The sequence below is a fragment of the Rattus norvegicus genome, unplaced genomic scaffold (genome assembly GCF_021556685.1).
Source record: "Rattus norvegicus strain SHRSP/BbbUtx unplaced genomic scaffold, alternate assembly SHRSP_T2T unassigned-0000063, whole genome shotgun sequence".
NCBI classification, from domain to species: Eukaryota; Metazoa; Chordata; class Mammalia; order Rodentia; family Muridae; genus Rattus; species Rattus norvegicus.
Genome location: NW_028238803.1, coordinates 98,171 through 123,354, shown reverse-complemented (window position 1 = coordinate 123,354; position 25,184 = coordinate 98,171). Strand labels below are relative to the sequence as shown.

The 25,184-nt window shown below is 42.9% G+C and overlaps 15 pseudogenes; all 15 read right to left on the bottom strand.

The window, feature by feature from the left end:
- Positions 1–934: 934 nt before the first annotated feature.
- LOC147997765 (chromobox protein homolog 3 pseudogene) lies at positions 935–1,372 on the bottom strand (annotated as a pseudogene).
- A 756-nt stretch (positions 1,373–2,128) lies between these two features.
- Positions 2,129–2,246, bottom strand: LOC147997764 (5S ribosomal RNA; annotated as a pseudogene).
- Positions 2,247–3,416: 1,170 nt separating this feature from the next.
- On the bottom strand, positions 3,417–3,854 carry LOC147997763 (chromobox protein homolog 3 pseudogene; annotated as a pseudogene).
- A 752-nt stretch (positions 3,855–4,606) lies between these two features.
- LOC147997762 (5S ribosomal RNA) lies at positions 4,607–4,724 on the bottom strand (annotated as a pseudogene).
- Positions 4,725–7,057: 2,333 nt separating this feature from the next.
- Positions 7,058–7,175, bottom strand: LOC147997761 (5S ribosomal RNA; annotated as a pseudogene).
- A 2,396-nt stretch (positions 7,176–9,571) lies between these two features.
- LOC147997760 (5S ribosomal RNA) lies at positions 9,572–9,689 on the bottom strand (annotated as a pseudogene).
- A 1,192-nt stretch (positions 9,690–10,881) lies between these two features.
- On the bottom strand, positions 10,882–11,318 carry LOC147997759 (chromobox protein homolog 3 pseudogene; annotated as a pseudogene).
- A 744-nt stretch (positions 11,319–12,062) lies between these two features.
- LOC147997758 (5S ribosomal RNA) lies at positions 12,063–12,180 on the bottom strand (annotated as a pseudogene).
- A 2,416-nt stretch (positions 12,181–14,596) lies between these two features.
- Positions 14,597–14,714, bottom strand: LOC147997757 (5S ribosomal RNA; annotated as a pseudogene).
- Positions 14,715–17,093: 2,379 nt separating this feature from the next.
- LOC147997756 (5S ribosomal RNA) lies at positions 17,094–17,211 on the bottom strand (annotated as a pseudogene).
- A 1,174-nt stretch (positions 17,212–18,385) lies between these two features.
- On the bottom strand, positions 18,386–18,822 carry LOC147997755 (chromobox protein homolog 3 pseudogene; annotated as a pseudogene).
- Positions 18,823–19,566: 744 nt separating this feature from the next.
- On the bottom strand, positions 19,567–19,684 carry LOC147997754 (5S ribosomal RNA; annotated as a pseudogene).
- A 1,173-nt stretch (positions 19,685–20,857) lies between these two features.
- LOC147997753 (chromobox protein homolog 3 pseudogene) lies at positions 20,858–21,294 on the bottom strand (annotated as a pseudogene).
- Positions 21,295–22,046: 752 nt separating this feature from the next.
- LOC147997752 (5S ribosomal RNA) lies at positions 22,047–22,164 on the bottom strand (annotated as a pseudogene).
- A 2,408-nt stretch (positions 22,165–24,572) lies between these two features.
- On the bottom strand, positions 24,573–24,690 carry LOC147997751 (5S ribosomal RNA; annotated as a pseudogene).
- Between the last annotated feature and the right edge of the window lie 494 nt (positions 24,691–25,184).

Here is a 25,184-nt window from a genome sequence, read left to right as displayed (position 1 = left end):
TCAGCTCTAACCATGATTCTACTTCCACATCAAACAGATTCCATGAATCATAACCTTTTAGTACAGATTTTAACTTCCTACAAAGGAATGTTTCAACCAGAGGAACCTTTACACAGAACAGCTGACTCGGACCTGCCTCTGTAGATCAGCTGGCCTCTTAAATCACAGCTCCACCTGCCTCTAGAGTTCTGGCATTAAAGGTGCACACCACCACACTAGGCCAAGTCTTGTTGTTAAATCAAGCTACTACTTCGTTTAATTCCGTTTTCTGAAGGTGGAGTTGGTATGAAAATAAACTACTGTATTTATTTGATAATACATCAATTCTGATGGGCTTGCTTTTAAACTATCCAATACATTACAGACTCTGCTTAATCCGAAAGGTTATGGTATCAGGAAAATGGTCAGGCTGATGGCCTCTCATCAACCTGTGTTTTCACGTTCAGCTCTTTTGAGTATTAAAAGCAAGCTAAAACAGACAGGTTATGTAAGTGTTTTATGCATACACTGCATACAAACAAACGCGCGCGCACACACACACACACACACACACACACACACACACAAACCAGAATGGTCCTTCTGTGTCCCAGTTAAAAATAAGTTCTGACTTGAGTCATGACTGTAAAATCTCCCCAGTGTTTAAGAAAAGCTGTTCTTCAAGCCGAGGAAATACAACATGGTGTCAAGTACTCTACTGTTACAGGAAGCAACTACAGAGAGCTCTCACTCGCTCAAAGGAGTCAGTGCCTTTTGACGCAGAACGAAAACCAAAAATCTCCCAACTACTGCCAATGCTTTCAAAACTAGCATATCAGACTTGATTTTCATCAGGATGCTCTTTGATCCACACTAGTAATTCAAAACCCAAGATCCAGATCATTCATATATATATATATATATTTTATATACATATATATATAATATTGTGTATTTATATATGCAAACAATTATTGTACTTCATTTCGGTACAAGAATGCCAAATCAGCCACTCCTCATAGAAGGCGATGACAATCTGAGGCCACTTCATATTCGCCTCCTTTGCTTGTCAGCAGCATCTCTCTTCTTCGATTTGCTCTCATCGGATTCACTATCAGATAAAGATTTCCTTTTTGGACAATCGTTTTCTTTACCAGCTTTTCGAGAATGAAGAAGTGCTTCAATTAATTCTGGACAATCTAAATTTTCTCCTGGTACCCAAGTATTATCGGCATCTGTAAACCCCTTCCACTTCACGAAATAGTTCACTACACAATGGTTCAGTACTTTTTCTACCACAAATTCTTCAGGCTCAGCATCTTCAACTCTTTTACTCTTTCCATTCTGTTTTTTTTTTTCCCAATTTTTGCAATGTAGTTTTATTGGAGGCCATTTTTAAAATTTAATCGGAGACTTGAAGCGCGCTCAGATGCTCAGGGCCGCGGATTCTGCAGAGTCTCCCGCCTATGTGATTCAGCTCAGGCACATCCTAGAGGAGGGGTTCCTCTGACATTTTTAAAGTCTATTTTTAGGGTTGGGGATTTAACTCAGTCGTAGGGCACATGCCTAGCAAGCACAAGGCCCTGGGTTCGATCCTTAGCTCTGGGGAAGGAAAAAAAAAGGCAAAATAAAAGTTGTAAAGTCGGGCTGGAAGGATGGCTTAGTGGTTAAGAGCACTGACTGCTCTTCCAGAGGTTCTGAGTTCAAATCCCAGCAACGACATGGTGTCTCACAGCCATCTGTAGTGAGATCTGATGCCCTCTTCTGGTGTGTCTGAAGACAGCTACAGTGTACTTATATATAAGAAATACATCTTTTTTAAAAAAGTTGTAAAGTCTATTTCTGTTTGTTGGTGTGGTTTGGTTTGGTTTGGGATGGGTTTTTTAAGGTTGCTTTGTTGTTTGGTTTCTGTTGGTTTGTTACGCACATGGTCTCACTGTGTATCCCTGCTGTCCTGAAATCTCCTGAGCTCCTGAGCTCCTGAGCTCCTGAGCTCCTGAGCTCCTGAGCTCCTGAGCTCCTGAGCTCCTGAGCTCCTGAGCTCCTGAGCTCCTGAGCTCCTGAGCTCCTGAGCTCCTGAGCTCCTGAGCTCCTGATTTTGATTGCCTGGCAAGAGCTCTACCACTGAGTTAAATCCCCAACCCCCAAAAGCCTACAGCACCCGGTATCCCAGGTGGTCTCCCATCCACGTACTAAGCATGCCCGACCCTGCTTAGCTTCCGAGATCAGACGAGATCGGGCGCGTTCCGGGTGGTATGGCTGTAGGCTCTTCTGACATTTTTTTAAGGAATATAAAACTATTCATTGACACAGCCAGAATACGGCAGATACATAGGTGAATGCGAGCAACAAACCAGTGAACTGAGCGCAGGACCCCAGTTGAAGAAATCAGAGAAAGGACTAAAAGAGCTTGAAGGGACTTGAGACCCCATATGAACAACAACACCAACCAACCAGAGCTTCCAGGGACTAAACCACAGCAGGACTTAATGGCCAACATCAGCTCTAACCATGATTCTACTTCCACATCAAACAGATTCCATGAATCATAACCTTTTAGTACAGATTTTAACTTCCTACAAAGGAATGGTTCAACCAGAGGAACCTTTACACAGAACAGCTGACTCGGACCTGCCTCTGTAGATCAGCTGGCCTCTTAAATCACAGCTCCACCTGCCTCTAGAGTTCTGGCATTAAAGGTGCACACCACCACACTAGGCCAAGTCTTGTTGTTAAATCAAGCTACTACTTCGTTTAATTCCGTTTTCTGAAGGTGGAGTTGGTATGAAAATAAACTACTGTATTTATTTGATAATACATCAATTCTGATGGGCTTGCTTTTAAACTATCCAATACATTACAGACTCTGCTTAATCCGAAAGGTTATGGTATCAGGAAAATGGTCAGGCTGATGGCCTCTCATCAACCTGTGTTTTCACGTTCAGCTCTTTTGAGTATTAAAAGCAAGCTAAAACAGACAGGTTATGTAAGTGTTTTATGCATACACTGCATACAAACAAACGCGCGCGCACACACACACACACACACACACACACACACACACACACAAACCAGAATGGTCCTTCTGTGTCCCAGTTAAAAATAAGTTCTGACTTGAGTCATGACTGTAAAATCTCCCCAGTGTTTAAGAAAAGCTGTTCTTCAAGCCGAGGAAATACAACATGGTGTCAAGTACTCTACTGTTACAGGAAGCAACTACAGAGAGCTCTCACTCGCTCAAAGGAGTCAGTGCCTTTTGACGCAGAACGAAAACCAAAAATCTCCCAACTACTGCCAATGCTTTCAAAACTAGCATATCAGACTTGATTTTCATCAGGATGCTCTTTGATCCACACTAGTAATTCAAAACCCAAGATCCAGATCATTCATATATATATATATATATTTTATATACATATATATATAATATTGTGTATTTATATATGCAAACAATTATTGTACTTCATTTCGGTACAAGAATGCCAAATCAGCCACTCCTCATAGAAGGCGATGACAATCTGAGGCCACTTCATATTCGCCTCCTTTGCTTGTCAGCAGCATCTCTCTTCTTCGATTTGCTCTCATCGGATTCACTATCAGATAAAGATTTCCTTTTTGGACAATCGTTTTCTTTACCAGCTTTTCGAGAATGAAGAAGTGCTTCAATTAATTCTGGACAATCTAAATTTTCTCCTGGTACCCAAGTATTATCGGCATCTGTAAACCCCTTCCACTTCACGAAATAGTTCACTACACAATGGTTCAGTACTTTTTCTACCACAAATTCTTCAGGCTCAGCATCTTCAACTCTTTTACTCTTTCCATTCTGTTTTTTTTTTTCCCAATTTTTGCAATGTAGTTTTATTGGAGGCCATTTTTAAAATTTAATCGGAGACTTGAAGCGCGCTCAGATGCTCAGGGCCGCAGATTCTGCAGAGTCTCCCGCCTATGTGATTCAGCTCAGGCACATCCTAGAGGAGGGGTTCCTCTGACATTTTTAAAGTCTATTTTTAGGGTTGGGGATTTAACTCAGTCGTAGGGCACATGCCTAGCAAGCACAAGGCCCTGGGTTCGATCCTTAGCTCTGGGGAAGGAAAAAAAAAGGCAAAATAAAAGTTGTAAAGTCGGGCTGGAAGGATGGCTTAGTGGTTAAGAGCACTGACTGCTCTTCCAGAGGTTCTGAATTCAAATCCCAGCAACGACATGGTGTCTCACAGCCATCTGTAGTGAGATCTGATGCCCTCTTCTGGTGTGTCTGAAGACAGCTACAGTGTACTTATATATAAGAAATACATCTTTTTTAAAAAAGTTGTAAAGTCTATTTCTGTTTGTTGGTGTGGTTTGGTTTGTTTTGGGATGGGTTTTTTAAGGTTGCTTTGTTGTTTTGGTTTCTGTTGGTTTGTTACGCACATGGTCTCACTGTGTATCCCTGCTGTCCTGAAATCTCCTCCTGAGCTCCTGAGCTCCTGAGCTCCTGAGCTCCTGAGCTCCTGAGCTCCTGAGCTCCTGAGCTCCTGAGCTCCTGAGCTCCTGAGCTCCTGAGCTCCTGAGCTCCTGAGCTCCTGAGCTCCTGATTTTGATTGCCTGGCAAGAGCTCTACCACTGAGTTAAATCCCCAACCCCCAAAAGCCTACAGCACCCGGTATCCCAGGTGGTCTCCCATCCACGTACTAAGCATGCCCGACCCTGCTTAGCTTCCGAGATCAGACGAGATCGGGCGCGTTCCGGGTGGTATGGCTGTAGGCTCTTCTGACATTTTTTTAAGGAATATAAAACTATTCATTGACACAGCCAGAATACGGCAGATACATAGGTGAATGCGAGCAACAAACCAGTGAACTGAGCGCAGGACCCCAGTTGAAGAAATCAGAGAAAGGACTAAAAGAGCTTGAAGGGACTTGAGACCCCATATGAACACACCACCAACCAACCAGAGCTTCCAGGGACTAAACCACAGCAGGACTTAATGGCCAACATCAGCTCTAACCATGATTCTACTTCCACATCAAACAGATTCCATGAATCATAACCTTTTAGTACAGATTTTAACTTCCTACAAAGGAATGTTTCAACCAGAGGAACCTTTACACAGAACAGCTGACTCGGACCTGCCTCTGTAGATCAGCTGGCCTCTTAAATCACAGCTCCACCTGCCTCTAGAGTTCTGGCATTAAAGGTGCACACCACCACACTAGGCCAAGTCTTGTTGTTAAATCAAGCTACTACTTCGTTTAATTCCGTTTTCTGAAGGTGGAGTTGGTATGAAAATAAACTACTGTATTTATTTGATAATACATCAATTCTGATGGGCTTGCTTTTAAACTATCCAATACATTACAGACTCTGCTTAATCCGAAAGGTTATGGTATCAGGAAAATGGTCAGGCTGATGGCCTCTCATCAACCTGTGTTTTCACGTTCAGCTCTTTTGAGTATTAAAAGCAAGCTAAAACAGACAGGTTATGTAAGTGTTTTATGCATACACTGCATACAAACAAACGCGCGCGCACACACACACACAAACACACACACACACACACACACACACACACACACACAAACCAGAATGGTCCTTCTGTGTCCCAGTTAAAAATAAGTTCTGACTTGAGTCATGACTGTAAAATCTCCCCAGTGTTTAAGAAAAGCTGTTCTTCAAGCCGAGGAAATACAACATGGTGTCAAGTACTCTACTGTTACAGGAAGCAACTACAGAGAGCTCTCACTCGCTCAAAGGAGTCAGTGCCTTTTGACGCAGAACGAAAACCAAAAATCTCCCAACTACTGCCAATGCTTTCAAAACTAGCATATCAGACTTGATTTTCATCAGGATGCTCTTTGATCCACACTAGTAATTCAAAACCCAAGATCCAGATCATTCATATATATATATATATATTTTTATATACATATATATATAATATTGTGTATTTATATATGCAAACAATTATTGTACTTCATTTCGGTACAAGAATGCCAAATCAGCCACTCCTCATAGAAGGCGATGACAATCTGAGGCCACTTCATATTCGCCTCCTTTGCTTGTCAGCAGCATCTCTCTTCTTCGATTTGCTCTCATCGGATTCACTATCAGATAAAGATTTCCTTTTTGGACAATCGTTTTCTTTACCAGCTTTTCGAGAATGAAGAAGTGCTTCAATTAATTCTGGACAATCTAAATTTTCTCCTGGTACCCAAGTATTATCGGCATCTGTAAACCCCTTCCACTTCACGAAATAGTTCACTACACAATGGTTCAGTACTTTTTCTACCACAAATTCTTCAGGCTCAGCATCTTCAACTCTTTTACTCTTTCCATTCTGTTTTTTTTTTTTCCCAATTTTTGCAATGTAGTTTTATTGGAGGCCATTTTTAAAATTTAATCGGAGACTTGAAGCGCGCTCAGATGCTCAGGGCCGCGGATTCTGCAGAGTCTCCCGCCTATGTGATTCAGCTCAGGCACATCCTAGAGGAGGGGTTCCTCTGACATTTTTAAAGTCTATTTTTAGGTTTGGGGATTTAACTCAGTCGTAGGGCACATGCCTAGCAAGCACAAGGCCCTGGGTTCGATCCTTAGCTCTGGGGAAGGAAAAAAAAAGGCAAAATAAAAGTTGTGAAGTCGGGCTGGAAGGATGGCTTAGTGGTTAAGAGCACTGACTGCTCTTCCAGAGGTTCTGAGTTCAAATCCCAGCAACGACATGGTGTCTCACAGCCATCTGTAGTGAGATCTGATGCCCTCTTCTGGTGTGTCTGAAGACAGCTACAGTGTACTTATATATAAGAAATACATCTTTTTTAAAAAAGTTGTAAAGTCTATTTCTGTTTGTTGGTGTGGTTTGGTTTGTTTTGGGATGGGTTTTTTAAGGTTGCTTTGTTGTTTTGGTTTCTGTTGGTTTGTTTCGCACATGGTCTCACTGTGTATCCCTGCTGTCCTGAAATCTCCTCCTGAGCTCCTGAGCTCCTGAGCTCCTGAGCTCCTGAGCTCCTGAGCTCCTGAGCTCCTGAGCTCCTGAGCTCCTGAGCTCCTGATTTTGATTGCCTGGCAAGAGCTCTACCACTGAGTTAAATCCCCAACCCCCAAAAGCCTACAGCACCCGGTATCCCAGGTGGTCTCCCATCCACGTACTAAGCATGCCCGACCCTGCTTAGCTTCCGAGATCAGACGAGATCGGGCGCGTTCCGGGTGGTATGGCTGTAGGCTCTTCTGACATTTTTTTAAGGAATATAAAACTATTCATTGACACAGCCAGAATACGGCAGATACATAGGTGAATGCGAGCAACAAACCAGTGAACTGAGCGAAGGACCCCAGTTGAAGAAATCAGAGAAAGGACTAAAAGAGCTTGAAGGGACTTGAGACCCCATATGAACAACAACACCAACCAACCAGAGCTTCCAGGGACTAAACCACAGCAGGACTTAATGGCCAACATCAGCTCTAACCATGATTCTACTTCCACATCAAACAGATTCCATGAATCATAACCTTTTAGTACAGATTTTAACTTCCTACAAAGGAATGGTTCAACCAGAGGAACCTTTACACAGAACAGCTGACTCGGACCTGCCTCTGTAGATCAGCTGGCCTCTTAAATCACAGCTCCACCTGCCTCTAGAGTTCTGGCATTAAAGGTGCACACCACCACACTAGGCCAAGTCTTGTTGTTAAATCAAGCTACTACTTCGTTTAATTCCGTTTTCTGAAGGTGGAGTTGGTATGAAAATAAACTACTGTATTTATTTGATAATACATCAATTCTGATGGGCTTGCTTTTAAACTATCCAATACATTACAGACTCTGCTTAATCCGAAAGGTTATGGTATCAGGAAAATGGTCAGGCTGATGGCCTCTCATCAACCTGTGTTTTCACGTTCAGCTCTTTTGAGTATTAAAAGCAAGCTAAAACAGACAGGTTATGTAAGTGTTTTATGCATACACTGCATACAAACAAACGCGCGCGCACACACACACACACACACACACACACACACACACACACACAAACCAGAATGGTCCTTCTGTGTCCCAGTTAAAAATAAGTTCTGACTTGAGTCATGACTGTAAAATTTCCCCAGTGTTTAAGAAAAGCTGTTCTTCAAGCCGAGGAAATACAACATGGTGTCAAGTACTCTACTGTTACAGGAAGCAACTACAGAGAGCTCTCACTCGCTCAAAGGAGTCAGTGCCTTTTGACGCAGAACGAAAACCAAAAATCTCCCAACTACTGCCAATGCTTTCAAAACTAGCATATCAGACTTGATTTTCATCAGGATGCTCTTTGATCCACACTAGTAATTCAAAACCCAAGATCCAGATCATTCATATATATATATATATATTTTTATATACATATATATATAATATTGTGTATTTATATATGCAAACAATTATTGTACTTCATTTCGGTACAAGAATGCCAAATCAGCCACTCCTCATAGAAGGCGATGACAATCTGAGGCCACTTCATATTCGCCTCCTTTGCTTGTCAGCAGCATCTCTCTTCTTCGATTTGCTCTCATCGGATTCACTATCAGATAAAGATTTCCTTTTTGGACAATCGTTTTCTTTACCAGCTTTTCGAGAATGAAGAAGTGCTTCAATTAATTCTGGACAATCTAAATTTTCTCCTGGTACCCAAGTATTATCGGCATCTGTAAACCCCTTCCACTTCACGAAATAGTTCACTACACAATGGTTCAGTACTTTTTCTACCACAAATTCTTCAGGCTCAGCATCTTCAACTCTTTTACTCTTTCCATTCTGTTTTTTTTTTCCCAATTTTTGCAATGTAGTTTTATTGGAGGCCATTTTTAAAATTTAATCGGAGACTTGAAGCGCGCTCAGATGCTCAGGGCCGCGGATTCTGCAGAGTCTCCCGCCTATGTGATTCAGCTCAGGCACATCCTAGAGGAGGGGTTCCTCTGACATTTTTAAAGTCTATTTTTAGGGTTGGGGATTTAACTCAGTCGTAGGGCACATGCCTAGCAAGCACAAGGCCCTGGGTTCGATCCTTAGCCTTGGGGAGGAAAAAAAAAGGCAAAATAAAATTGTGAAGTCGGGCTGGAAGGATGGCTTAGTGGTTAAGAGCACTGACTGCTCTTCCAGAGGTTCTGAATTCAAATCCCAGCAACGACATGGTGTCTCACAGCCATCTGTAGTGAGATCTGATGCCCTCTTCTGGTGTGTCTGAAGACAGCTACAGTGTACTTATATATAAGAAATACATCTTTTTTTAAAAAGTTGTAAAGTCTATTTCTGTTTGTTGGTGTGGTTTGGTTTGTTTTGGGATGGGTTTTTTAAGGTTGCTTTGTTGTTTTGGTTTCTGTTGGTTTGTTACGCACATGGTCTCACTGTGTATCCCTGCTGTCCTGAAATCTCCTCCTGAGCTCCTGAGCTCCTGAGCTCCTGAGCTCCTGAGCTCCTGAGCTCCTGAGCTCCTGAGCTCCTGAGCTCCTGAGCTCCTGAGCTCCTGAGCTCCTGAGCTCCTGAGCTCCTGAGCTCCTGAGCTCCTGAGCTCCTGAGCTCCTGAGCTCCTGAGCGATTTTGATTGCCTGGCAAGAGCTCTACCACTGAGTTAAATCCCCAACCCCCAAAAGCCTACAGCACCCGGTATCCCAGGTGGTCTCCCATCCACGTACTAAGCATGCCCGACCCTGCTTAGCTTCCGAGATCAGACGAGATCGGGCGCGTTCCGGGTGGTATGGCTGTAGGCGCTTCTGACATTTTTTTAAGGAATATAAAACTATTCATTGACACAGCCAGAATACGGCAGATACATAGGTGAATGCGAGCAACAAACCAGTGAACTGAGCGCAGGACCCCAGTTGAAGAAATCAGAGAAAGGACTAAAAGAGCTTGAAGGGACTTGAGACCCCATATGAACACACCACCAACCAACCAGAGCTTCCAGGGACTAAACCACAGCAGGACTTAATGGCCAACATCAGCTCTAACCATGATTCTACTTCCACATCAAACAGATTCCATGAATCATAACCTTTTAGTACAGATTTTAACTTCCTACAAAGGAATGTTTCAACCAGAGGAACCTTTACACAGAACAGCTGACTCGGACCTGCCTCTGTAGATCAGCTGGCCTCTTAAATCACAGCTCCACCTGCCTCTAGAGTTCTGGCATTAAAGGTGCACACCACCACACTAGGCCAAGTCTTGTTGTTAAATCAAGCTACTACTTCGTTTAATTCCGTTTTCTGAAGGTGGAGTTGGTATGAAAATAAACTACTGTATTTATTTGATAATACATCAATTCTGATGGGCTTGCTTTTAAACTATCCAATACATTACAGACTCTGCTTAATCCGAAAGGTTATGGTATCAGGAAAATGGTCAGGCTGATGGCCTCTCATCAACCTGTGTTTTCACGTTCAGCTCTTTTGAGTATTAAAAGCAAGCTAAAACAGACAGGTTATGTAAGTGTTTTATGCATACACTGCATACAAACAAACGCGCGCGCACACACACACACAAACACACACACACACACACACACACACACACACACACACACACACAAACCAGAATGGTCCTTCTGTGTCCCAGTTAAAAATAAGTTCTGACTTGAGTCATGACTGTAAAATCTCCCCAGTGTTTAAGAAAAGCTGTTCTTCAAGCCGAGGAAATACAACATGGTGTCAAGTACTCTACTGTTACAGGAAGCAACTACAGAGAGCTCTCACTCGCTCAAAGGAGTCAGTGCCTTTTGACGCAGAACGAAAACCAAAAATCTCCCAACTACTGCCAATGCTTTCAAAACTAGCATATCAGACTTGATTTTCATCAGGATGCTCTTTGATCCACACTAGTAATTCAAAACCCAAGATCCAGATCATTCATATATATATATATATATATTTTTATATACATATATATATAATATTGTGTATTTATATATGCAAACAATTATTGTACTTCATTTCGGTACAAGAATGCCAAATCAGCCACTCCTCATAGAAGGCGATGACAATCTGAGGCCACTTCATATTCGCCTCCTTTGCTTGTCAGCAGCATCTCTCTTCTTCGATTTGCTCTCATCGGATTCACTATCAGATAAAGATTTCCTTTTTGGACAATCGTTTTCTTTACCAGCTTTTCGAGAATGAAGAAGTGCTTCAATTAATTCTGGACAATCTAAATTTTCTCCTGGTACCCAAGTATTATCGGCATCTGTAAACCCCTTCCACTTCACGAAATAGTTCACTACACAATGGTTCAGTACTTTTTCTACCACAAATTCTTCAGGCTCAGCATCTTCAACTCTTTTACTCTTTCCATTCTGTTTTTTTTTTCCCAATTTTTGCAATGTAGTTTTATTGGAGGCCATTTTTAAAATTTAATCGGAGACTTGAAGCGCGCTCAGATGCTCAGGGCCGCGGATTCTGCAGAGTCTCCCGCCTATGTGATTCAGCTCAGGCACATCCTAGAGGAGGGGTTCCTCTGACATTTTTAAAGTCTATTTTTAGGGTTGGGGATTTAACTCAGTCGTAGGGCACATGCCTAGCAAGCACAAGGCCCTGGGTTCGATCCTTAGCTCTGGGGAAGGAAAAAAAAAGGCAAAATAAAAGTTGTGAAGTCGGGCTGGAAGGATGGCTTAGTGGTTAAGAGCACTGACTGCTCTTCCAGAGGTTCTGAGTTCAAATCCCAGCAACGACATGGTGTCTCACAGCCATCTGTAGTGAGATCTGATGCCCTCTTCTGGTGTGTCTGAAGACAGCTACAGTGTACTTATATATAAGAAATACATCTTTTTTAAAAAAGTTGTAAAGTCTATTTCTGTTTGTTGGTGTGGTTTGGTTTGTTTTGGGATGGGTTTTTTAAGGTTGCTTTGTTGTTTTGGTTTCTGTTGGTTTGTTACGCACATGGTCTCACTGTGTATCCCTGCTGTCCTGAAATCTCCTCCTGAGCTCCTGAGCTCCTGAGCTCCTGAGCTCCTGAGCTCCTGAGCTCCTGAGCTCCTGAGCTCCTGAGCTCCTGAGCTCCTGAGCTCCTGAGCTCCTGAGCTCCTGAGCTCCTGATTTTGATTGCCTGGCAAGAGCTCTACCACTGAGTTAAATCCCCAACCCCCAAAAGCCTACAGCACCCGGTATCCCAGGTGGTCTCCCATCCACGTACTAAGCATGCCCGACCCTGCTTAGCTTCCGAGATCAGACGAGATCGGGCGCGTTCCGGGTGGTATGGCTGTAGGCTCTTCTGACATTTTTTTAAGGAATATAAAACTATTCATTGACACAGCCAGAATACGGCAGATACATAGGTGAATGCGAGCAACAAACCAGTGAACTGAGCGCAGGACCCCAGTTGAAGAAATCAGAGAAAGGACTAAAAGAGCTTGAAGGGACTTGAGACCCCATATGAACAACAACACCAACCAACCAGAGCTTCCAGGGACTAAACCACAGCAGGACTTAATGGCCAACATCAGCTCTAACCATGATTCTACTTCCACATCAAACAGATTCCATGAATCATAACCTTTTAGTACAGATTTTAACTTCCTACAAAGGAATGGTTCAACCAGAGGAACCTTTACACAGAACAGCTGACTCGGACCTGCCTCTGTAGATCAGCTGGCCTCTTAAATCACAGCTCCACCTGCCTCTAGAGTTCTGGCATTAAAGGTGCACACCACCACACTAGGCCAAGTCTTGTTGTTAAATCAAGCTACTACTTCGTTTAATTCCGTTTTCTGAAGGTGGAGTTGGTATGAAAATAAACTACTGTATTTATTTGATAATACATCAATTCTGATGGGCTTGCTTTTAAACTATCCAATACATTACAGACTCTGCTTAATCCGAAAGGTTATGGTATCAGGAAAATGGTCAGGCTGATGGCCTCTCATCAACCTGTGTTTTCACGTTCAGCTCTTTTGAGTATTAAAAGCAAGCTAAAACAGACAGGTTATGTAAGTGTTTTATGCATACACTGCATACAAACAAACGCGCGCGCACACACACACACACACACACACACACACACACACACAAACCAGAATGGTCCTTCTGTGTCCCAGTTAAAAATAAGTTCTGACTTGAGTCATGACTGTAAAATCTCCCCAGTGTTTAAGAAAAGCTGTTCTTCAAGCCGAGGAAATACAACATGGTGTCAAGTACTCTACTGTTACAGGAAGCAACTACAGAGAGCTCTCACTCGCTCAAAGGAGTCAGTGCCTTTTGACGCAGAACGAAAACCAAAAATCTCCCAACTACTGCCAATGCTTTCAAAACTAGCATATCAGACTTGATTTTCATCAGGATGCTCTTTGATCCACACTAGTAATTCAAAACCCAAGATCCAGATCATTCATATATATATATATATTTTTATATACATATATATATATAATATTGTGTATTTATATATGCAAACAATTATTGTACTTCATTTCGGTACAAGAATGCCAAATCAGCCACTCCTCATAGAAGGCGATGACAATCTGAGGCCACTTCATATTCGCCTCCTTTGCTTGTCAGCAGCATCTCTCTTCTTCGATTTGCTCTCATCGGATTCACTATCAGATAAAGATTTCCTTTTTGGACAATCGTTTTCTTTACCAGCTTTTCGAGAATGAAGAAGTGCTTCAATTAATTCTGGACAATCTAAATTTTCTCCTGGTACCCAAGTATTATCGGCATCTGTAAACCCCTTCCACTTCACGAAATAGTTCACTACACAATGGTTCAGTACTTTTTCTACCACAAATTCTTCAGGCTCAGCATCTTCAACTCTTTTACTCTTTCCATTCTGTTTTTTTTTTTTCCCAATTTTTGCAATGTAGTTTTATTGGAGGCCATTTTTAAAATTTAATCGGAGACTTGAAGCGCGCTCAGATGCTCAGGGCCGCGGATTCTGCAGAGTCTCCCGCCTATGTGATTCAGCTCAGGCACATCCTAGAGGAGGGGTTCCTCTGACATTTTTAAAGTCTATTTTTAGGGTTGGGGATTTAACTCAGTCGTAGGGCACATGCCTAGCAAGCAAAAGGCCCTGGGTTCGATCCTTAGCTCTGGGGAAGGAAAAAAAAAGGCAAAATAAAAGTTGTGAAGTCGGGCTGGAAGGATGGCTTAGTGGTTAAGAGCACTGACTGCTCTTCCAGAGGTTCTGAATTCAAATCCCAGCAACGACATGGTGTCTCACAGCCATCTGTAGTGAGATCTGATGCCCTCTTCTGGTGTGTCTGAAGACAGCTACAGTGTACTTATATATAAGAAATACATCTTTTTTAAAAAAGTTGTAAAGTCTATTTCTGTTTGTTGGTGTGGTTTGGTTTGTTTTGGGATGGGTTTTTTAAGGTTGCTTTGTTGTTTTGGTTTCTGTTGGTTTGTTACGCACATGGTCTCACTGTGTATCCCTGCTGTCCTGAAATCTCCTCCTGAGCTCCTGAGCTCCTGAGCTCCTGAGCTCCTGAGCTCCTGAGCTCCTGAGCTCCTGAGCTCCTGAGCTCCTGAGCTCCTGAGCTCCTGAGCTCCTGAGCTCCTGAGCTCCTGAGCTCCTGAGCTCCTGAGCTCCTGAGCTCCTGAGCTCCTGAGCTCCTGAGCTCCTGAGCTCCTGATTTTGATTGCCTGGCAAGAGCTCTACCACTGAGTTAAATCCCCAACCCCCAAAAGCCTACAGCACCCGGTATCCCAGGTGGTCTCCCATCCACGTACTAAGCATGCCCGACCCTGCTTAGCTTCCGAGATCAGACGAGATCGGGCGCGTTCCGGGTGGTATGGCTGTAGGCTCTTCTGACATTTTTTTAAGGAATATAAAACTATTCATTGACACAGCCAGAATACGGCAGATACATAGGTGAATGCGAGCAACAAACCAGTGAACTGAGCGCAGGACCCCAGTTGAAGAAATCAGAGAAAGGACTAAAAGAGCTTGAAGGGACTTGAGACCCCATATGAACAACAACACCAACCAACCAGAGCTTCCAGGGACTAAACCACAGCAGGACTTAATGGCCAACATCAGCTCTAACCATGATTCTACTTCCACATCAAACAGATTCCATGAATCATAACCTTTTAGTACAGATTTTAACTTCCTACAAAGGAATGGTTCAACAAGAGGAACCTTTACACAGAACAGCTGACTCAGACCTGCCTCTGTAGATCAGCTGGCCTCTTAAATCACAGCTCCACCTGCCTCTAGAGTTCTGGCATTAAAGGTGCACACCACCACACTAGGCCAAGTCTTGTTGTTAAATCAAGCTACTACTTCGTTTAATTCCGTTTTCTGAAGGTGGAGTTGGTATGAAAATAAACTACTGTATTTATTTGATAATACATCAATTCTGATGGGCTTGCTTTTAAACTATCCTATACATTACAGACTCTGCTTAATCCGAAAGGTTATGGTATCAGGAAAATGGTCAGGCTGATGGCCTCTCATCAACCTGTGTTTTCACGTTCAGCTCTTTTGAGTATTAAAAGCAAGCTAAAACAGACAGGTTATGTAAGTGTTTTATGCATACACTGCATACAAACAAACGCGCGCGCGCGCGCGCACACACACACACACACACACACACACACACACACAAACCAGAATGGTCCTTCTGTGTCCCAGTTAAAAATAAGTTCTGACTTGAGTCATGACTGTAAAATCTCCCCAGTGTTTAAGAAAAGCTGTTCTTCAAGCCGAGGAAATACAACATGGTGTCAAGTACTCTACTGTTACAGGAAGCAACTACAGAGAGCTCTCACTCGCTCAAAGGAGTCAGTGCCTTTTGACGCAGAACGAAAACCAAAAATCTCCCAACTACTGCCAATGCTTTCAAAACTAGCATATCAGACTTGATTTTCATCAGGATGCTCTTTGATCCACACTAGTAATTCAAAACCCAAGATCCAGATCATTCATATATATATATATAATTTTATATACATATATATATATAATATTGTGTATTTATATATGCAAACAATTATTGTACTTCATTTCGGTACAAGAATGCCAAATCAGCCACTCCTCATAGAAGGCGATGACAATCTGAGGCCACTTCATATTCGCCTCCTTTGCTTGTCAGCAGCATCTCTCTTCTTCGATTTGCTCTCATCGGATTCACTATCAGATAAAGATTTCCTTTTTGGACAATCGTTTTCTTTACCAGCTTTTCGAGAATGAAGAAGTGCTTCAATTAATTCTGAACAATCTAAATTTTCTCCTGGTACCCAAGTATTATCGGCATCTGTAAACCCCTTCCACTTCACGAAATAGTTCACTACACAATGGTTCAGTACTTTTTCTACCACAAATTCTTCAGGCTCAGCATCTTCAACTCTTTTACTCTTTCCATTCTGTTTTTTTTTTCCCAATTTTTGCAATGTAGTTTTATTGGAGGCCATTTTTAAAATTTAATCGGAGACTTGAAGCGCGCTCAGATGCTCAGGGCCGCGGATTCTGCAGAGTCTCCCGCCTATGTGATTCAGCTCAGGCACATCCTAGAGGAGGGGTTCCTCTGACATTTTTAAAGTCTATTTTTAGGGTTGGGGATTTAACTCAGTCGTAGGGCACATGCCTAGCAAGCACAAGGCCCTGGGTTCGATCCTTAGCTCTGGGGAAGGAAAAAAAAAGGCAAAATAAAAGTTGTGAAGTCGGGCTGGAAGGATGGCTTAGTGGTTAAGAGCACTGACTGCTCTTCCAGAGGTTCTGAGTTCAAATCCCAGCAACGACATGGTGTCTCACAGCCATCTGTAGTGAGATCTGATGCCCTCTTCTGGTGTGTCTGAAGACAGCTACAGTGTACTTATATATAAGAAATACATCTTTTTTAAAAAAGTTGTAAAGTCTATTTCTGTTTGTTGGTGTGGTTTGGTTTGTTTTGGGATGGGTTTTTTAAGGTTGCTTTGTTGTTTGGTTTCTGTTGGTTTGTTACGCACATGGTCTCACTGTGTATCCCTGCTGTCCTGAAATCTCCTCCTGAGCTCCTGAGCTCCTGAGCTCCTGAGCTCCTGGGCTCCTAGGCTCCTGAGCTCCTGAGCTCCTGAGCTCCTGAGCTCCTGAGCTCCTGAGCTCCTGAGCTCCTGAGCTCCTGAGCTCCTGAGCTCCTGAGCTCCTGATTTTGATTGCCTGGCAAGAGCTCTACCACTGAGTTAAATCCCCAACCCCCAAAAGCCTACAGCACCCGGTATCCCAGGTGGTCTCCCATCCACGTACTAAGCATGCCCGACCCTGCTTAGCTTCCGAGATCAGACGAGATCGGGCGCGTTTCGGGTGGTATGGCTGTAGGCTCTTCTGACATTTTTTTAAGGAATATAAAACTATTCATTGACACAGCCAGAATACGGCAGATACATAGGTGAATGCGAGCAACAAACCAGTGAACTGAGCGCAGGACCCCAGTTGAAGAAATCAGAGAAAGGACTAAAAGAGCTTGAAGGGACTTGAGACCCCATATGAACACACCACCAACCAACCAGAGCTTCCAGGGACTAAACCACAGCAGGACTTAATGGCCAACATCAGCTCTAACCATGATTCTACTTCCACATCAAACAGATTCCATGAATCATAACCTTTTAGTACAGATTTTAACTTCCTACAAAGGAATGTTTCAACCAGAGGAACCTTTACACAGAACAGCTGACTCGGACCTGCCTCTGTAGATCAGCTGGCCTCTTAAATCACAGCTCCACCTGCCTCTAGAGTTCTGGCATTAAAGGTGCACACCACCACACTAGGCCAAGTCTTGTTGTTAAATCAAGCTACTACTTCGTTTAATTCCGTTTTCTGAAGGTGGAGTTGGTATGAAAATAAACTACTGTATTTATTTGATAATACATCAATTCTGATGGGCTTGCTTTTAAACTATCCAATACATTACAGACTCTGCTTAATCCGAAAGGTTATGGTATCAGGAAAATGGTCAGGCTGATGGCCTCTCATCAACCTGTGTTTTCACGTTCAGCTCTTTTGAGTATTAAAAGCAAGCTAAAACAGACAGGTTATGTAAGTGTTTTATGCATACACTGCATACAAACAAACGCGCGCGCACACACACACACACACACACACACACACACACACACACACACAAACCAGAATGGTCCTTCTGTGTCCCAGTTAAAAATAAGTTCTGACTTGAGTCATGACTGTAAAATCTCCCCAGTGTTTAAGAAAAGCTGTTCTTCAAGCCGAGGAAATACAACATGGTGTCAAGTACTCTACTGTTACAGGAAGCAACTACAGAGAGCTCTCACTCGCTCAAAGGAGTCAGTGCCTTTTGACGCAGAACGAAAACCAAAAATCTCCCAACTACTGCCAATGCTTTCAAAACTAGCATATCAGACTTGATTTTCATCAGGATGCTCTTTGATCCACACTAGTAATTCAAAACCCAAGATCCAGATCATTCATATATATATATATATATTTTTATATACATGTATATATAATATTGTGTATTTATATATGCAAACAATTATTGTACTTCATTTCGGTACAAGAATGCCAAATCAGCCACTCCTCATAGAAGGCGATGACAATCTGAGGCCACTTCATATTCGCCTCCTTTGCTTGTCAGCAGCATCTCTCTTCTTCGATTTGCTCTCATCGGATTCACTATCAGATAAAGATTTCCTTTTTGGACAATCGTTTTCTTTACCAGCTTTTCGAGAATGAAGAAGTGCTTCAATTAATTCTGGACAATCTAAATTTTCTCCTGGTACCCAAGTATTATCGGCATCTGTAAACCCCTTCCACTTCACGAAATAGTTCACTACACAATGGTTCAGTACTTTTTCTACCACAAATTCTTCAGGCTCAGCATCTTCAACTCTTTTACTCTTTCCATTCTGTTTTTTTTTTCCCAATTTTTGCAATGTAGTTTTATTGGAGGCCATTTTTAAAATTTAATCGGAGACTTGAAGCGCGCTCAGATGCTCAGGGCCGCGGATTCTGCAGAGTCTCCCGCCTATGTGATTCAGCTCAGGCACATCCTAGAGGAGGGGTTCCTCTGACATTTTTAAAGTCTATTTTTAGGGTTGGGGATTTAACTCAGTCGTAGGGCACATGCCTAGCAAGCACAAGGCCCTGGGTTCGATCCTTAGCTCTGGGGAAGGAAAAAAAAAGGCAAAATAAAAGTTGTGAAGTCGGGCTGGAAGGATGGCTTAGTGGTTAAGAGCACTGACTGCTCTTCCAGAGGTTCTGAGTTCAAATCCCAGCAACGACATGGTGTCTCACAGCCATCTGTAGTGAGATCTGATGCCCTCTTCTGGTGTGTCTGAAGACAGCTACAGTGTACTTATATATAAGAAATACATCTTTTTTAAAAAAGTTGTAAAGTCTATTTCTGTTTGTTGGTGTGGTTTGGTTTGTTTTGGGATGGGTTTTTTAAGGTTGCTTTGTTGTTTTGGTTTCTGTTGGTTTGTTACGCACATGGTCTCACTGTGTATCCCTGCTGTCCTGAAATCTCCTCCTGAGCTCCTGAGCTCCTGAGCTCCTGAGCTCCTGAGCTCCTGAGCTCCTGAGCTCCTGAGCTCCTGAGCTCCTGAGCTCCTGAGCTCCTGAGCTCCTGAGCTCCTGAGCTCCTGATTTTGATTGCCTGGCAAGAGCTCTACCACTGAGTTAAATCCCCAACCCCCAAAAGCCTACAGCACCCGGTATCCCAGGTGGTCTCCCATCCACGTACTAAGCATGCCCGACCCTGCTTAGCTTCCGAGATCAGACGAGATCGGTCGCGTTCCGGGTGGTATGGCTGTAGGCTCTTCTGACATTTTTTTAAGGAATATAAAACTATTCATTGACACAGCCAGAATACGGCAGATACATAGGTGAATGCGAGCAACAAACCAGTGAACTGAGCGAAGGACCCCAGTTGAAGAAATCAGAGAAAGGACTAAAAGAGCTTGAAGGGACTTGAGACCCCATATGAACAACAACACCAACCAACCAGAGCTTCCAGGGACTAAACCACAGCAGGACTTAATGGCCAACATCAGCTCTAACCATGATTCTACTTCCACATCAAACAGATTCCATGAATCATAACCTTTTAGTACAGATTTTAACTTCCTACAAAGGAATGGTTCAACCAGAGGAACCTTTACACAGAACAGCTGACTCGGACCTGCCTCTGTAGATCAGCTGGCCTCTTAAATCACAGCTCCACCTGCCTCTAGAGTTCTGGCATTAAAGGTGCACACCACCACACTAGGCCAAGTCTTGTTGTTAAATCAAGCTACTACTTCGTTTAATTCCGTTTTCTGAAGGTGGAGTTGGTATGAAAATAAACTACTGTATTTATTTGATAATACATCAATTCTGATGGGCTTGCTTTTAAACTATCCAATACATTACAGACTCTGCTTAATCCGAAAGGTTATGGTATCAGGAAAATGGTCAGGCTGATGGCCTCTCATCAACCTGTGTTTTCACGTTCAGCTCTTTTGAGTATTAAAAGCAAGCTAAAACAGACAGGTTATGTAAGTGTTTTATGCATACACTGCATACAAACAAACGCGCGCGCACACACACACACACACACACACACACACACACACACACACAAACCAGAATGGTCCTTCTGTGTCCCAGTTAAAAATAAGTTCTGACTTGAGTCATGACTGTAAAATCTCCCCAGTGTTTAAGAAAAGCTGTTCTTCAAGCCGAGGAAATACAACATGGTGTCAAGTACTCTACTGTTACAGGAAGCAACTGCAGAGAGCTCTCACTCGCTCAAAGGAGTCAGTGCCTTTTGACGCAGAACGAAAACCAAAAATCTCCCAACTACTGCCAATGCTTTCAAAACTAGCATATCAGACTTGATTTTCATCAGGATGCTCTTTGATCCACACTAGTAATTCAAAACCCAAGATCCAGATCATTCATATATATATATATATATTTTTATATACATGTATATATAATATTGTGTATTTATATATGCAAACAATTATTGTACTTCATTTCGGTACAAGAATGCCAAATCAGCCACTCCTCATAGAAGGCGATGACAATCTGAGGCCACTTCATATTCGCCTCCTTTGCTTGTCAGCAGCATCTCTCTTCTTCGATTTGCTCTCATCGGATTCACTATCAGATAAAGATTTCCTTTTTGGACAATCGTTTTCTTTACCAGCTTTTCGAGAATGAAGAAGTGCTTCAATTAATTCTGGACAATCTAAATTTTCTCCTGGTACCCAAGTATTATCGGCATCTGTAAACCCCTTCCACTTCACGAAATAGTTCACTACACAATGGTTCAGTACTTTTTCTACCACAAATTCTTCAGGCTCAGCATCTTCAACTCTTTTACTCTTTCCATTCTGTTTTTTTTTTCCCAATTTTTGCAATGTAGTTTTATTGGAGGCCATTTTTAAAATTTAATCGGAGACTTGAAGCGCGCTCAGATGCTCAGGGCCGCGGATTCTGCAGAGTCTCCCGCCTATGTGATTCAGCTCAGGCACATCCTAGAGGAGGGGTTCCTCTGACATTTTTAAAGTCTATTTTTAGGGTTGGGGATTTAACTCAGTCGTAGGGCACATGCCTAGCAAGCACAAGGCCCTGGGTTCGATCCTTAGCTCTGGGGAAGGAAAAAAAAAGGCAAAATAAAAGTTGTGAAGTCGGGCTGGAAGGATGGCTTAGTGGTTAAGAGCACTGACTGCTCTTCCAGAGGTTCTGAGTTCAAATCCCAGCAACGACATGGTGTCTCACAGCCATCTGTAGTGAGATCTGATGCCCTCTTCTGGTGTGTCTGAAGACAGCTACAGTGTACTTATATATAAGAAATACATCTTTTTTAAAAAAGTTGTAAAGTCTATTTCTGTTTGTTGGTGTGGTTTGGTTTGTTTTGGGATGGGTTTTTTAAGGTTGCTTTGTTGTTTTGGTTTCTGTTGGTTTGTTACGCACATGGTCTCACTGTGTATCCCTGCTGTCCTGAAATCTCCTCCTGAGCTCCTGAGCTCCTGAGCTCCTGAGCTCCTGAGCTCCTGAGCTCCTGAGCTCCTGAGCTCCTGAGCTCCTGAGCTCCTGAGCTCCTGAGCTCCTGAGCTCCTGAGCTCCTGAGCTCCTGATTTTGATTGCCTGGCAAGAGCTCTACCACTGAGTTAAATCCCCAACCCCCAAAAGCCTACAGCACCCGGTATCCCAGGTGGTCTCCCATCCACGTACTAAGCATGCCCGACCCTGCTTAGCTTCCGAGATCAGACGAGATCGGTCGCGTTCCGGGTGGTATGGCTGTAGGCTCTACTGACATTTTTTTAAGGAATATAAAACTATTCATTGACACAGCCAGAATACGGCAGATACATAGGTGAATGCGAGCAACAAACCAGTGAACTGAGCGAAGGACCCCAGTTGAAGAAATCAGAGAAAGGACTAAAAGAGCTTGAAGGGACTTGAGACCCCATATGAACAACAACACCAACCAACCAGAGCTTCCAGGGACTAAACCACAGCAGGACTTAATGGCCAACATCAGCTCTAACCATGATTCTACTTCCACATCAAACAGATTCCATGAATCATAACCTTTTAGTACAGATTTTAACTTCCTACAAAGGAATGGTTCAACCAGAGGAACCTTTACACAGAACAGCTGACTCGGACCTGCCTCTGTAGATCAGCTGGCCTCTTAAATCACAGCTCCACCTGCCTCTAGAGTTCTGGCATTAAAGGTGCACACCACCACACTAGGCCAAGTCTTGTTGTTAAATCAAGCTACTACTTCGTTTAATTCCGTTTTCTGAAGGTGGAGTTGGTATGAAAATAAACTACTGTATTTATTTGATAATACATCAATTCTGATGGGCTTGCTTTTAAACTGTCCAATACATTACAGACTCTGCTTAATCCGAAAGGTTATGGTATCAGGAAAATGGTCAGGCTGATGGCCTCTCATCAACCTGTGTTTTCACGTTCAGCTCTTTTGAGTATTAAAAGCAAGCTAAAACAGACAGGTTATGTAAGTGTTTTATGCATACACTGCATACAAACAAATGCGCGCACACACACACACACACACACACACACACACACACACACAAACCAGAATGGTCCTTCTGTGTCCCAGTTAAAAATAAGTTCTGACTTGAGTCATGACTGTAAAATCTCCCCAGTGTTTAAGAAAAGCTGTTCTTCAAGCCGAGGAAATACAACATGGTGTCAAGTACTCTACTGTTACAGGAAGCAACTACAGAGAGCTCTCACTCGCTCAAAGGAGTCAGTGCCTTTTGACGCAGAACGAAAACCAAAAATCTCCCAACTACTGCCAATGCTTTCAAAACTAGCATATCAGACTTGATTTTCATCAGGATGCTCTTTGATCCACACTAGTAATTCAAAACCCAAGATCCAGATCATTCATATATATATATATAATTTTATATACATATATATATATAATATTGTGTATTTATATATGCAAACAATTATTGTACTTCATTTCGGTACAAGAATGCCAAATCAGCCACTCCTCATAGAAGGCGATGACAATCTGAGGCCACTTCATATTCGCCTCCTTTGCTTGTCAGCAGCATCTCTCTTCTTCGATTTGCTCTCATCGGATTCACTATCAGATAAAGATTTCCTTTTTGGACAATCGTTTTCTTTACCAGCTTTTCGAGAATGAAGAAGTGCTTCAATTAATTCTGGACAATCTAAATTTTCTCCTGGTACCCAAGTATTATCGGCATCTGTAAACCCCTTCCACTTCACGAAATAGTTCACTACACAATGGTTCAGTACTTTTTCTACCACAAATTCTTCAGGCTCAGCATCTTCAACTCTTTTACTCTTTCCATTCTGTTTTTTTTTTTTCCCAATTTTTGCAATGTAGTTTTATTGGAGGCCATTTTTAAAATTTAATCGGAGACTTGAAGCGCGCTCAGATGCTCAGGGCCGCGGATTCTGCAGAGTCTCCCGCCTAAGTGATTCAGCTCAGGCACATCCTAGAGGAGGGGTTCCTCTGACATTTTTAAAGTCTATTTTTAGGGTTGGGGATTTAACTCAGTCGTAGGGCACATGCCTAGCAAGCAAAAGGCCCTGGGTTCGATCCTTAGCTCTGGGGAAGGAAAAAAAAAGGCAAAATAAAAGTTGTGAAGTCGGGCTGGAAGGATGGCTTAGTGGTTAAGAGCACTGACTGCTCTTCCAGAGGTTCTGAATTCAAATCCCAGCAACGACATGGTGTCTCACAGCCATCTGTAGTGAGATCTGATGCCCTCTTCTGGTGTGTCTGAAGACAGCTACAGTGTACTTATATATAAGAAATACATCTTTTTTAAAAAAGTTGTAAAGTCTATTTCTGTTTGTTGGTGTGGTTTGGTTTGTTTTGGGATGGGTTTTTTAAGGTTGCTTTGTTGTTTTGGTTTCTGTTGGTTTGTTACGCACATGGTCTCACTGTGTATCCCTGCTGTCCTGAAATCTCCTCCTGAGCTCCTGAGCTCCTGAGCTCCTGAGCTCCTGAGCTCCTGAGCTCCTGAGCTCCTCAGCTCCTGAGCTCCTGAGCTCCTGAGCTCCTGAGCTCCTGAGCTCCTGAGCTCCTGAGCTCCTGAGCTCCTGAGCTCCTGAGCTCCTGAGCTCCTGAGCTCCTGAGCTCCTGATTTTGATTGCCTGGCAAGAGCTCTACCACTGAGTTAAATCCCCAACCCCCAAAAGCCTACAGCACCCGGTATCCCAGGTGGTCTCCCATCCACGTACTAAGCATGCCCGACCCTGCTTAGCTTCCGAGATCAGACGAGATCGGGCGCGTTCCGGGTGGTATGGCTGTAGGCTCTTCTGACATTTTTTTAAGGAATATAAAACTATTCATTGACACAGCCAGAATACGGCAGATACATAGGTGAATGCGAGCAACAAACCAGTGAACTGAGCGCAGGACCCCAGTTGAAGAAATCAGAGAAAGGACTAAAAGAGCTTGAAGGGACTTGAGACCCCATATGAACAACAACACCAACCAACCAGAGCTTCCAGGGACTAAACCACAGCAGGACTTAATGGCCAACATCAGCTCTAACCATGATTCTACTTCCACATCAAACAGATTCCATGAATCATAACCTTTTAGTACAGATTTTAACTTCCTACAAAGGAATGGTTCAACCAGAGGAACCTTTACACAGAACAGCTGACTCAGACCTGCCTCTGTAGATCAGCTGGCCTCTTAAATCACAGCTCCACCTGCCTCTAGAGTTCTGGCATTAAAGGTGCACACCACCACACTAGGCCAAGTCTTGTTGTTAAATCAAGCTACTACTTCGTTTAATTC